Source organism: Ornithodoros turicata, unplaced genomic scaffold, assembly GCF_037126465.1.
Source record: "Ornithodoros turicata isolate Travis unplaced genomic scaffold, ASM3712646v1 Chromosome49, whole genome shotgun sequence".
Taxonomy (NCBI): Eukaryota; Metazoa; Arthropoda; class Arachnida; order Ixodida; family Argasidae; genus Ornithodoros; species Ornithodoros turicata.
The window spans coordinates 312,045-325,813 of record NW_026999379.1 but is presented as its reverse complement, the minus strand read 5'-3'; positions in this window follow the sequence as shown (position 1 = coordinate 325,813).

Sequence of the window (13,769 nt, the reverse complement as noted above, 5' to 3'; positions counted from 1 at the left end):
CTGGCTGTGATGACTGTGCAAAAATCGGAAGCAACATCATGCTCAGTCTTATTGAGCGAAAGGGCCAACACACGCAGCGGATTTCTTTGAGGTGGAGTCTCCTTCCGACAGCAAGCCACGCTCCAAACTCTCGTGGCAGAGTGAAAGGGCGAAAGGGTTGAGCAAAAGCAACGCCATCGCTGACGATCTACAACCTTTAGTGCCCTCTGTACAGATCTGGCGATACGTCGAGCTGCTGCAATGTCTTCGAGCAATCCCGACCGTCTTGCCTTCCGTTCAGCCCTTCTCCTGCATGCTCGAAGCTGTTCAACACGATGATTTGTACCCAAGTGACCTGATGTGACCTTCACGTGTCGAGATGATGATCGAAGAGAAGATGAGAGTAGGGTCATTCCAGGCCAAATCACCCAAAGGTCGTGCTCGACCCCCCTCAGTTTTGCTTCCAAAAATTATAATGGACTCTTTATTGTAAATAAAGACGTTTTCCCGAGTTTTACTGTACAATGTTGAACTGTTGTCGATTTACGCGGTGTCACAGTTCGTCAGAATCGCGAAAACCCAGCTACGAAAAACGTTACCTACTGAGCAGGGTTTTGAGTCTAGGTGGACTTTAGTGACATAGAATGAAAGAACGTGGCCCTAACACTCTGCCAATATCAAGCTCTTCCCTCGTGTTTCATTTTCGGCCAGCGAAACAGGGCTCCTTTTTGGCGCTATTTCTTACAAATTTGCGCCATGCTAAGGGCACTTTTCGCACAAGCTGGAAGGAACAAATACATTCAACTGTTCTGTATCTTCCATACTTCAAAATCACATGTTTTGAAGGGCGACCACACAATACTTTTTGCCCCATTTAATCCTAAATGCCGTACTTTTGGTAAAGTGCCGTTTTCAACGCCGTTTTTGAAAATGAAGCGGTCGGTCGAGAACAATCCAAATAAATGGAGATCACAGATCAATATCTCTACTAAATGATATAAAAAAATTGAGAACGTACTTTTTGATAAGCGCGAGAAAATATTTTTATGTCCCACATGGTTACGCGAGGGCCGCACGAGACGGCTCCCTGTGCTGTGAACAAATCGCGTGCCTAGGTTTCACAAGCCGCGTCCTGCGGCCGGATATGAGCTTTTCCTCTTTTTTGCCAGCCCTTTTGTTAATCAAATAGGTAGTTTTTATTGTTATCAGTGCATTGGTAAGTATTGTTAGTAGGTGTTTCTCAGACTCTTTCATTCGCGGCGTTTTAAAGTGGTAGTCATGAGAAACGACAGCGATGCTTTCATACTCACAAGAAACATTATGAGCAAACCATACTATCCCTTCAAATGCGCGTTTCTTATGATTAATAGCAACGCAGATCACGTTGTGAGCGGATAGCTTTTGCTTCATTGTAGCGTCCAAAAACGCGCTGTACATCCACGTAACCTTTAACACATGGCCTTGAAATCGGCCTAGGAGAGCTCATCCGCAGCTCAGCTGATTAGTTTACGATAGTCTTTCTCACATGTGATGCATGCCGGGTAAACAAAAAGGTTGTTATTGCTCCAAGTTTCTTGCTGAAGTCGTTGTGTTGAACAATGGCCGAAGTAGCAACGTCAGCAAGTACGTGCGTGCAAAATGAAGGACTGCGGTATGAACGTGCGTGTCACGCACGGAAACTCCAGTCGGAGCAGCGTTCAAGACGTATCTTTTCGCCGTACAGAGGAAATTGTAGTAGTCACTTCTAATGAGATACGCTACCAATGGTCGCCTTTGCTTTTTAACGTTTGAAAAGAAAATATGAAATAATAATGAAACCGTTGTGCAGTCATTTACCTGGGTATCTTTTTGCTCTTGCTTCAAACTGTTACAGTCGCGAAATATGTAGACAGTCTGAATTGCAATTAAACTGTTCAAATATAATTCCAGCCTGCTTGGGTGATCATCAGCAGCCAGCTGTTCAGTGTGGATAGATTAGCAAGCACCACATGAACGTCTCGGGCTAGTACGCGGTCGTAGCATAGATGTGACTTAGCTGAATATAATGTCTGCTCTGGTCCTCCATAAGGGATAGGGAAACTTCACCACACGGAAAAACGTTATCCGAACCAAGCCTCGCGACCCACCCGTGCGCCGTTCAGCGTAACTATGTGTAATGTGGATGGGATATAAAATTATTTTCGCGCCCTAATCAAAAAGTACCTTCTCATTTTTTTTCTGTGCTTTAGTATAGATATCGATCTGTCATCTCCATCTATTTGGATTGTTCTCGGCCGACCGCTTCATTTTCAAAAATGGCGTTGAAAACGGGCAACTTTACCAAAAGTAGGGTATCTGGGATTAAATGGGGAAAAAAGGATTGTGTGGTCGGCCTTCAAAAGATGTGATTTTGAAGTATGGAAGATACAGAACACGCTGAATTTATTTGTCTCTTCCAGCTTGTGCGAAAAGTGCCCTTAGCAAGGCGCAAAGTTGTAAGAAATAGCGCCAAAAAGCAGCCCTGTTTCGCTGGCTGAAAATGAAACACGAGGAAAGAACTTGATATTGGCAGAATGATAAGGCCACGCTCTTTCATTCTATGCCACTAAAGTACACCTAGACTCAAAACCCTGCTCAGTAGGTGACTTTTTTCGTAGCATGGGTTTCGCGATTCTGACGAACTTTGACCCCGCCTAGATCGACTACAGTTCAACATTGTCCAGTAAAACTCGGGAAAATGTCTTTATTTGCAATAAGAAGTCCACGATAATTTTTGGAAGCAAAACTGAGGGGGGTCGAGCACGACCTTTGGGTGATTTGGCATGGAATGACCCTGTAGTTCTGTTAACTGGTCTGCCGATATGCACTGGTGCACATGACTGGTGACCGCCGCGCGAAATGTGCTCCAGTTAGTCAATCTAACCGTTTTGCATCGAGGTTGTGCCACATATCTTTCACACGAGATATAGATAGGCAGGTGAGCACTGCCTCGCCCATCAACGTCGGTAGCCCATGATAAAGATCTAGAAATGTCCTTGGAACAATGTGGAAGGTCTAGGGCGTCTGTCGTGAAGTCCATGCGCAAGTAAGTGGGTGAACCATCGTTAAGGAGACAGAGATTCAGATTTTCGATGGCATCACTCCAGATTCTTCCTCTCCTGTCTGTCGTTCTACTTCCCCACACCTGATTGTGGGCGTTGATGTCGCCAACAACCAAAAAAGGTGATTCTAGCCCTATAAAGGTATTTTGAACGTCGTGCGGCATCAGGGGTGAAGATGGTGGGATATACAAACTGACGACTGAAAGCGACATATTACTAGAGCAGGATGTTTTCGGGTTTTATTGCTTTTAGAATTCGGGGGGGTAAAAATCGGGTGTTATCTGGTGAGCAGGAAAACATGGTGGAATCAGGTGAAATTTCTTTATTTGCGTATTTTTCGGGTGAAATACAGTTCGTCGTTCTTGCTCAGAATGACACAGGAACTCGGCAAAGTTTACATGGCTAGACCTTTCAGGCAAGTGCATCACTCCTCGAGGCCTCTATGGGAATGCCCATACATTTTTGAAGTGCTGCGAAGAATTGTTTGGTTTGCATGAAGTTTGTTTTAAATGAAAGTGTGTACCAGTTTCTAGGGAATAATGATTTTAGATTTTTTACCTCTGGCTTTAAAATTTTCCCGTCGCAAGAGAAAATATTGCTATTGCTGTACAAAGTATCCAACGCCGCAGATAAAGAATCTAAAATAAATCACAGGTATTTACGATAGGATACCCCAGGATGTCGGGAGACTCGTCGACAATGAAGCTCAGTTTCGCGTATTTCACATCATCGCGTATTCCCACCGTGGGCTTGCCGAAAACTTCGGCCGGTGCGCTCACGAACTTACGAACGACACCTTCGGCGTTCTTTTCTCTTTCACGCTGGCGATAGCAAACTTCAAACATTGTCTGCGCACCTTTCGCTTTCTTCTTTAGACTATCATGTCTTCTTGCCGATGCGAGGTGTTCCGTTATAAGATCGTAGGGTATCTTCGCCGGATCTGAAGACAGCACAAAGTTACACGCGAGCACGTTTTCGTTGTCACCCTTCTTTACTATTTCCATATCGTTGTACTCGATGACCCAGTCTTCAAGTCATTTTCTTTTTACGACCCGCCATCATGTCAAAAGACGAACGTCACGACGTTAATGCGTGAAATGCATAAATGCACAGGTTCATCAAACGAAGAGCCGATAGCAATCGAAAGCGAAAAGGAGACTTTCCTTCGTCATGGCGCGGCTGACGCGCATGCGCGAGGCGCTCGCACGTGGAGGCAGCGTTTACGCATGCACAATCGCTTCGCTTACGCAGGAAAGCCAACTTACGGGACGGGAGCTGCGACCGGTAGAAATCGGGTTAAACCCGACTGCCTGCTGGGCCGTTCGGGGGTAAATTCGGGCCAAATCGGGTTTAACCCGAAAACGTCCGGCTCTACATATTACCCAAGCGGCCCATGCACCTTATATGGTCGATGGTCGAAGCAATCTGGGGGCCCTGCAAACAGACAGCTGTCAAATCTGCCCTGACACATAATACAGTTCTCGATGACACGCTTGAGTTGCCGGACGTAAAAATATTATAAGCACTGAGTCTGAAGTCGTCCTTGACGTACGCTTCGCTGAAAGCCAGAATCGGAATAGGCCACTTAAGCAAAAACAGCTTGAGTTCAGGGAGCTTGTTGGCAGACCTCTTGCATTCCACTGCATCACCGTGGCCCTCTTACAGAGAGTGTCCATGATGAAACGATGCGAGCAGGCCATCTACAGCGAAAAGCTGCTGAACCTGAGGCAACGATGCAGCGCCAGGGAACGCAGAAACTATCGCTTTGAGAGCAGCGACCAAAAGAGGAAGTTGCGCAGGCATTACAGCGCCAGCACTCGATGTTGGGTTATGCTGGGTATGCTGGGTTCAATCGACTCGAGGTCACCGACTTTGGTGAGCTAATACTCTTTGGGCTGCTTACAGCACCAGCATAAGTGACAGGGGCGTTGGTGACACCTGTTCCAGACTGGCTAGGTTGCTACGGGGGTTTGGGGGGGTTGCTTGAAAACGTCGTATTGCTGAACGCTTATGAGGGCATTGGGAATGGGGGACGACATGAGGGCCACCACAGTTGGCACATTTGGGTTGACGACGCGTTGTGCAATCCTTCACATGATGTGGGCCAGAGCAAACTTTACAACGTTGAGGCCAACGGAAGTTACGGGCAAGGTGGCCAAACCTTTGGCAAAGGAAACATTGCAGTGGACCTTCCAGGTACTCGCGTACGTTGTGGATGGAGAATCCCAGGTGGACTTCTTGGGGTAGCTTCTGTGTGGGCCGAAACGTGAGTATGACACTCTTCAAGGGAATGTACCTGTCGGACCCATCTTCATTGGAGACATGACGCACTTGACTCCGAGCCGATAGAACACCCTCTGATTCCAAATAGGCGGCGAGGTCTTGATTTGAGTACGCCAGCGGCACATCGGTGATTTTCCCTTGATTCGTGACATACGACGTTGGGATGACAACGGTTACATCAATGCCAGCCACAGACCGAAGGACCAGAAGATTAGAGACTGCACCCTCGGTTTTCACAAAGATACACATGGAGCCATCATTATTTACCCGATGGCGTAGGATAGGTTCCTGAGCAGCAGATAGGATGTCTTTCGCAGTTGCATTTGGGTTCGCCCTCCAAAAGGAACAACCTTGTCCAACAGGCTTAAACACAACAGGAGAACCTTGTGGATTATTCTTCTTGTATGTCACCAGGATAAAAGGATCACCAGCTCCTTGCTGATGACCGATACCGCTATGAAGGTCGGCCATGTCCTCGCCAGAAACTTCGGTTGAGGCAGACCAGTCGTACAACGTGGAGGTTTCAGGTGGGAGCACCTTTCTTGTGGCATAAGCGCTGTGACGAGCCGGTCCCCTGTCTATGGGGGAGCGGCTGCGCTCTCGTAGAGGCTGCTAGTGCTCCATATTAGCAACATCCTCGCAGCCCGGTTCCGGCATGGGGCCGTCGCGTACGCACGCCAGCGGCGCAAAGGCCTCCGGGGAACCCCCAAGAGCGAAATAAACGTTACCATTCCCAGAAATCCGGGACACGGTTTCTTAAATTGGCTTGACCGGCGTACTCGCTGCTCTCCATTGAAGCAATGCATTCCGCCTGGTTTTGTTAGAATATCTGTTGACGCTGAGCTTTAGAAAGAAAAGCCCACACATGGGTGTTGCTGTGAGAGCCCCATCGATTGTGTACTAGCGGAATGGAAGCGCAAGACCGTCACAGTTTTGTTCCTGGAGGACTTATTTTCGCCGTGTTGGCTTCATGGCAGAATGCGTTGGTGTGCTATTTTTGTTGTACTTGGCTGAAACAATGGGTTCTCCGGAAAATGCGCATGTAGGACATTAAAGTTGAATTTGTCTTGTACGCTTTGCAACTTTGTGCGCTGTTGTGGGACGCTCCTATTTTGTTCCCACGACAAAAGAAGTATTGGCAAGCTCGGTGTGGCTTGCGAAGCGTCTGTACGTTCATCCCTGGAGGGAGCACATACTGTCAGCGTTGGCTCAGTGGTAAAGGTGTTGGTCACTGCTTTCGGGGGCCGTGGTTCGATCCGCGGTGTGCTCGTTTTTTTTTCCTTCTTCCTTTTCTTTTTTTTTTGTAGAGGTAGTTAAACAGAGATAGGTATGAGAGTAACGGCAGGGCGAGAGCGTGAGAGTTTTGGCTTAATAATGCCGTACTGGACCTATGCCACACTGCATGATGTTCAGTTGGATTTAGTTGCCCTAATGCTGTGCGATCGCCTGTGCAGTTAATATGTGAATAGCAGATGACTTCCCCTTGCACTCCCACTTACTTCACCGCTACAGGAATCCCCGTTTTGCACAACACCACGCGCGTTTGTTGTAATGTAGATTATTGTCAATCATTTAAAATACATTTCGGACTTGTGGCATAAACGCCCTTTACTGACTGTAAACTCCAGGTCGATGTGACAACGGAATCAATTATGTGGGTCAACTTTGACGCGCTCTAATGGTAAATATATTTAAGATGAACGAATTACCACGCGTGTTTGTTGTAGCGCTGATACATGCTACATTTACCATAAATTTTGGACCTGTAACGAATGCAAGCATCTCACGAAAAAGAGCTGTAGCTTAAATGTCCTTGTCCCTGTCAAGGTGGAACTCATCAAATTTCCATTGAAAGAGGTCGACATGACACGGAATCGACACGCGGGTACACTTTAACGCGCTATAATGGGGAAACTAATTGAAATGCACAAAGTGCCACGCGTGTTTGTTGTCGTGTAGATGCTTGTCCATCATTTACCATCAATTTGAAACATGTGGCTTAAACGTCCTTTGTTCCCAGTCAAGGCAGAACTCATCAAATTTTAATGGATAGAGGTCGACCTGACACGGAATCGTCGTGCGGGTACACTTTAACTCTCTGTAACGCTCTGTAATGGCGAAACTAATTGAAATGCACAGAGTGCCACGCGTATTTGTTGTAGTGTAGATGCCTGTCAATCATTTACCATCAATTTGAAACATGTGGCTTAAACGTCCTTTGTTCCCAGTCAAGGCAGAACTCATCAAATTTTAATGGATAGAGGTCGACCTGACACGGAATCGTCGTGCGGGTACACTTTAACTCTCTGTAACGCTCTGTAATGGCGAAACTAATTGAAATTGCACAGAGTGCCACGCGTATTTGTTGTAGTGTAGATGCCTGTCAATCATTTACCATCAATTTGAAACATGTGGCTTAAACGTCCTTTGTTCCCAGTCAAGGCAGAACTCATCAAATTTTAATGGATAGAGGTCGACCTGACACGGAATCGTCGTGCGGGTACACTTTAACTCTCTGTAACGCTCTGTAATGGCGAAACTAATTGAAATTGCATAGAGTGCCACGCGTATTTGTTGTAGTGTAGATGCCTGTCAATCATTTACCATCAATTTGAAACATGTGGCTTAAACGTCCTTTTTTTCCTGTCAAGGCGGAACTCATCAAATTTCTATTGATAGAGGTCGACCTGACACGGAATCGTCATGCGGGTACACTTTAACGCGCAATAATGGGGAAGCTAATTCAAATGCACAGAGTACCACGCGTATTTGTTGTAGTGTAGATGCCTGTCAATCATTTACCATCAATTTCAAACATGTGGCTTAAACGTCCTTTGTTTCTTGTCAAGGCGGAACTCATCAAATTTTCATTGATGGAGGTCGACCTGACACGGAATCGTCAGGCGGGTACACTTCAACGCGCTATAGTGGCTAAACTAATTGAAATGCACAAAGTGTCACGCGTGTTTGTTATTGTGTAGATGCCTGTCAATCACTTACCATCAATTTCAAACATGTGGCTTAAACGTCCTTTGTTTCTTGTCAAGGCGGAACTCATCAAATTTTCATTGATGGAGGTCGACCTGACACGGAATCGTCAGGCGGGTACACTTCAACGCGCTATAGTGGCTAAACTAATTGAAATGCACAAAGTGTCACGCGTGTTTGTTATTGTGTAGATGCCTGTCAATCATTTACCATCAATTTCAAACATGTGGCTTAAACGTCCTTTGTTTCTTGTCAAGGCGGAACTCATCAAATTTTCATTGATGGAGGTCGACCTGACACGGAATCGTCAGGCGGGTACACTTCAACGCGCTATAGTGGCTAAACTAATTGAAATGCACAAAGTGTCACGCGTGTTTGTTATTGTGTAGATGCCTGTCAATCACTTACCATCAATTTCAAACATGTGGCTTAAACGTCCTTTGTTTCTTGTCAAGGCGGAACTCATCAAATTTTCATTGATGGAGGTCGACCTGACACGGAATCGTCAGACGGGTACACTTCAAAGCGCTATAGTGGCTAAACTAATTGAAATGCACAAAGTGTCACGCGTGTTTGTTATTGTGTAGATACCTGTCAATCATTTACCATCAATTTCAAACATGTGGCTTAAACGTCCTTTGTTTCTTGTCAAGGCGGAACTCATCAAATTTTCATTGATGGAGGTCGACCTGACACGGAATCGTCAGGCGGGTACACTTCAACGCGCTATAGTGGCTAAACTAATTGAAATGCACAAAGTGTCACGCGTGTTTGTTATTGTGTAGATGCCTGTCAATCACTTACCATCAATTTCAAACATGTGGCTTAAACGTCCTTTGTTTCTTGTCAAGGCGGAACTCATCAAATTTTCATTGATGGAGGTCGACCTGACACGGAATCGTCAGACGGGTACACTTCAACGCGCTATAGTGGCTAAACTAATTGAAATGCACAAAGTGTCACGCGTGTTTGTTATTGTGTAGATGCCTGTCAATCATTTACCATCAATTTCAAACATGTGGCTTAAACGTCCTTTGTTTCTTGTCAAGGCGGAACTCATCAAATTTTCATTGATGGAGGTCGACCTGACACGGAATCGTCAGGCGGGTACACTTCAACGCGCTATAGTGGCTAAACTAATTGAAATGCACAAAGTGTCACGCGTGTTTGTTATTGTGTAGATGCCTGTCAATCACTTACCATCAATTTCAAACATGTGGCTTAAACGTCCTTTCTTTCTTGTCAAGGCGGAACTCATCAAATTTTCATTGATGGAGGTCGACCTGACACGGAATCGTCAGGCGGGTACACTTCAACGCGCTCTAGTGGCTAAACTAATTGAAATGCACAAAGTGTCACGCGTGTTTGTTATTGTGTAGATGCCTGTCAATCACTTACCATCAATTTCAAACATGTGGCTTAAACGTCCTTTGTTTCTTGTCAAGGCGGAACTCATCAAATTTTCATTGATGGAGGTCGACCTGACACGGAATCGTCAGGCGGGTACACTTCAACGCGCTATAGTGGCTAAACTAATTGAAATGCACAAAGTGTCACGCGTGTTTGTTATTGTGTAGATGCCTGTCAATCACTTACCATCAATTTCAAACATGTGGCTTAAACGTCCTTTGTTTCTTGTCAAGGCGGAACTCATCAAATTTTCATTGATGGAGGTCGACCTGACACGGAATCGTCAGGCGGGTACACTTCAACGCGCTATAGTGGCTAAACTAATTGAAATGCACAAAGTGTCACGCGTGTTTGTTATTGTGTAGATGCCTGTCAATCACTTACCATCAATTTCAAACATGTGGCTTAAACGTCCTTTCTTTCTTGTCAAGGCGGAACTCATCAAATTTTCATTGATGGAGGTCGACCTGACACGGAATCGTCAGGCGGGTACACTTCAACGCGCTATAGTGGCTAAACTAATTGAAATGCACAAAGTGTCACGCGTGTTTGTTATTGTGTAGATGCCTGTCAATCACTTACCATCAATTTCAAACATGTGGCTTAAACGTCCTTTGTTTCTTGTCAAGGCGGAACTCATCAAATTTTCATTGATGGAGGTCGACCTGACACGGAATCGTCAGGCGGGTACACTTCAACGCGCTATAGTGGCTAAACTAATTGAAATGCGCAAAGTGTCACGCGTGTTTGTTATTGTGTAGATGCCTGTCAATCATTTACCATCAATTTCAAACATGTGGCTTAAACGTCCTTTGTTTCTTGTCAAGGCGGAACTCATCAAATTTTCATTGATGGAGGTCGACCTGACACGGAACCGTCAGGCGGGTACACTTCAACGCGCTATAGTGGCTAAACTAATTGAAATGCACAAAGTGTCACGCGTGTTTGTTATTGTGTAGATGCCTGTCAATCACTTACCATCAATTTCAAACATGTGGCTTAAACGTCCTTTGTTTCTTGTCAAGGCGGAACTCATCAAATTTTCATTGATGGAGGTCGACCTGACACGGAATCGTCAGGCGGGTACACTTCAACGCGCTATAGTGGCTAAACTAATTGAAATGCACAAAGTGTCACGCGTGTTTGTTATTGTGTAGATGCCTGTCAATCATTTACCATCAATTTCAAACATGTGGCTTAAACGTCCTTTGTTTCTTGTCAAGGCGGAACTCATCAAATTTTCATTGATGGAGGTCGACCTGACACGGAATCATCAGGCGGGTACACTTCAACGCGCTATAGTGGCTAAACTAATTGAAATGCACAAAGTGTCACGCGTGTTTGTTATTGTGTAGATGCCTGTCAATCATTTACCATCAATTTCAAACATGTGGCTTAAACGTCCTTTGTTTCTTGTCAAGGCGGAACTCATCAAATTTTCATTGATGGAGGTCGACCTGACACGGAATCGTCAGGCGGGTACACTTCAACGCGCTATAGTGGCTAAACTAATTGAAATGCACAAAGTGTCACGCGTGTTTGTTATTGTGTAGATGCCTGTCAATCACTTACCATCAATTTCAAACATGTGGCTTAAACGTCCTTTGTTTCTTGTCAAGGCGGAACTCATCAAATTTTCATTGATGGAGGTCGACCTGACACGGAATCGTCAGGCGGGTACACTTCAACGCGCTATAGTGGCTAAACTAATTGAAATGCGCAAAGTGTCACGCGTGTTTGTTATTGTGTAGATGCCTGTCAATCATTTACCATCAATTTCAAACATGTGGCTTAAACGTCCTTTGTTTCTTGTCAAGGCGGAACTCATCAAATTTTCATTGATGGAGGTCGACCTGACACGGAATCGTCAGGCGGGTACACTTCAACGCGCTATAGTGGCTAAACTAATTGAAATGCACAAAGTGTCACGCGTGTTTGTTATTGTGTAGATGCCTGTCAATCACTTACCATCAATTTCAAACATGTGGCTTAAACGTCCTTTGTTTCTTGTCAAGGCGGAACTCATCAAATTTTCATTGATGGAGGTCGACCTGACACGGAATCGTCAGGCGGGTACACTTCAACGCGCTATAGTGGCTAAACTAATTGAAATGCACAAAGTGTCACGCGTGTTTGTTATTGTGTAGATGCCTGTCAATCACTTACCATCCATTTTCAAACATGTGGCTTAAACGTCCTTTGTTTCTTGTCAAGGCGGAACTCATCAAATTTTCATTGATGGAGGTCGACCTGACACGGAATCGTCAGGCGGGTACACTTCAACGCGCTATAGTGGCTAAACTAATTGAAACGCACAAAGTGTCACGCGTGTTTGTTATTGTGTAGATGCCTGTCAATCACTTACCATCAATTTCAAACATGTGGCTTAAACGTCCTTTGTTTCTTGTCAAGGCGGAACTCATCAAATTTTCATTGATGGAGGTCGACCTGACACGGAATCGTCAGGCGGGTACACTTCAACGCGCTATAGTGGCTAAACTAATTGAAATGCACAAAGTGTCACGCGTGTTTGTTATTGTGTAGATGCCTGTCAATCACTTACCATCAATTTCAAACATGTGGCTTAAACGTCCTTTGTTTCTTGTCAAGGCGGAACTCATCAAATTTTCATTGATGGAGGTCGACCTGACACGGAATCGTCAGACGGGTACACTTCAACGCGCTATAGTGGCTAAACTAATTGAAATGCACAAAGTGTCACGCGTGTTTGTTATTGTGTAGATGCCTGTCAATCACTTACCATCAATTTCAAACATGTGGCTTAAACGTCCTTTGTTTCTTGTCAAGGCGGAACTCATCAAATTTTCATTGATGGAGGTCGACCTGACACGGAATCGTCAGGCGGGTACACTTCAACGCGCTATAGTGGCTAAACTAATTGAAATGCACAAAGTGTCACGCGTGTTTGTTATTGTGTAGATGCCTGTCAATCACTTACCATCAATTTCAAACATGTGGCTTAAACGTCCTTTGTTTCTTGTCAAGGCGGAACTCATCAAATTTTCATTGATGGAGGTCGACCTGACACGGAATCGTCAGGCGGGTACACTTCAACGCGCTCTAGTGGCTAAACTAATTGAAATGCACAAAGTGTCACGCGTGTTTGTTATTGTGTAGATGCCTGTCAATCACTTACCATCAATTTCAAACATGTGGCTTAAACGTCCTTTGTTTCTTGTCAAGGCGGAACTCATCAAATTTTCATTGATGGAGGTCGACCTGACACGGAATCGTCAGGCGGGTACACTTCAACGCGCTATAGTGGCTAAACTAATTGAAATGCACAAAGTGTCACGCGTGTTTGTTATTGTGTAGATGCCTGTCAATCACTTACCATCCATTTCAAACATGTGGCTTAAACGTCCTTTGTTTCTTGTCAAGGCGGAACTCATCAAATTTTCATTGATGGAGGTCGACCTGACACGGAATCGTCAGGCGGGTACACTTCAACGCGCTATAGTGGCTAAACTAATTGAAATGCACAAAGTGTCACGCGTGTTTGTTATTGTGTAGATGCCTGTCAATCACTTACCATCAATTTCAAACATGTGGCTTAAACGTCCTTTCTTTCTTGTCAAGGCGGAACTCATCAAATTTTCATTGATGGAGGTCGACCTGACACGGAATCGTCAGGCGGGTACACTTCAACGCGCTATAGTGGCTAAACTAATTGAAATGCACAAAGTGTCACGCGTGTTTCTTATTGTGTAGATGCCTGTCAATCACTTACCATCAATTTCAAACATGTGGCTTAAACGTCCTTTGTTTCTTGTCAAGGCGGAACTCATCAAATTTTCATTGATGGAGGTCGACCTGACACGGAATCGTCAGGCGGGTACACTTCAACGCGCTATAGTGGCTAAACTAATTGAAATGCACAAAGTGTCACGCGTGTTTGTTATTGTGTAGATGCCTGTCAATCATTTACCATCAATTTCAAACATGTGGCTTAAACGTCCTTTGTTTCTTGTCAAGGCGGAACTCATCAAATTTTCATTGATGGAGGTC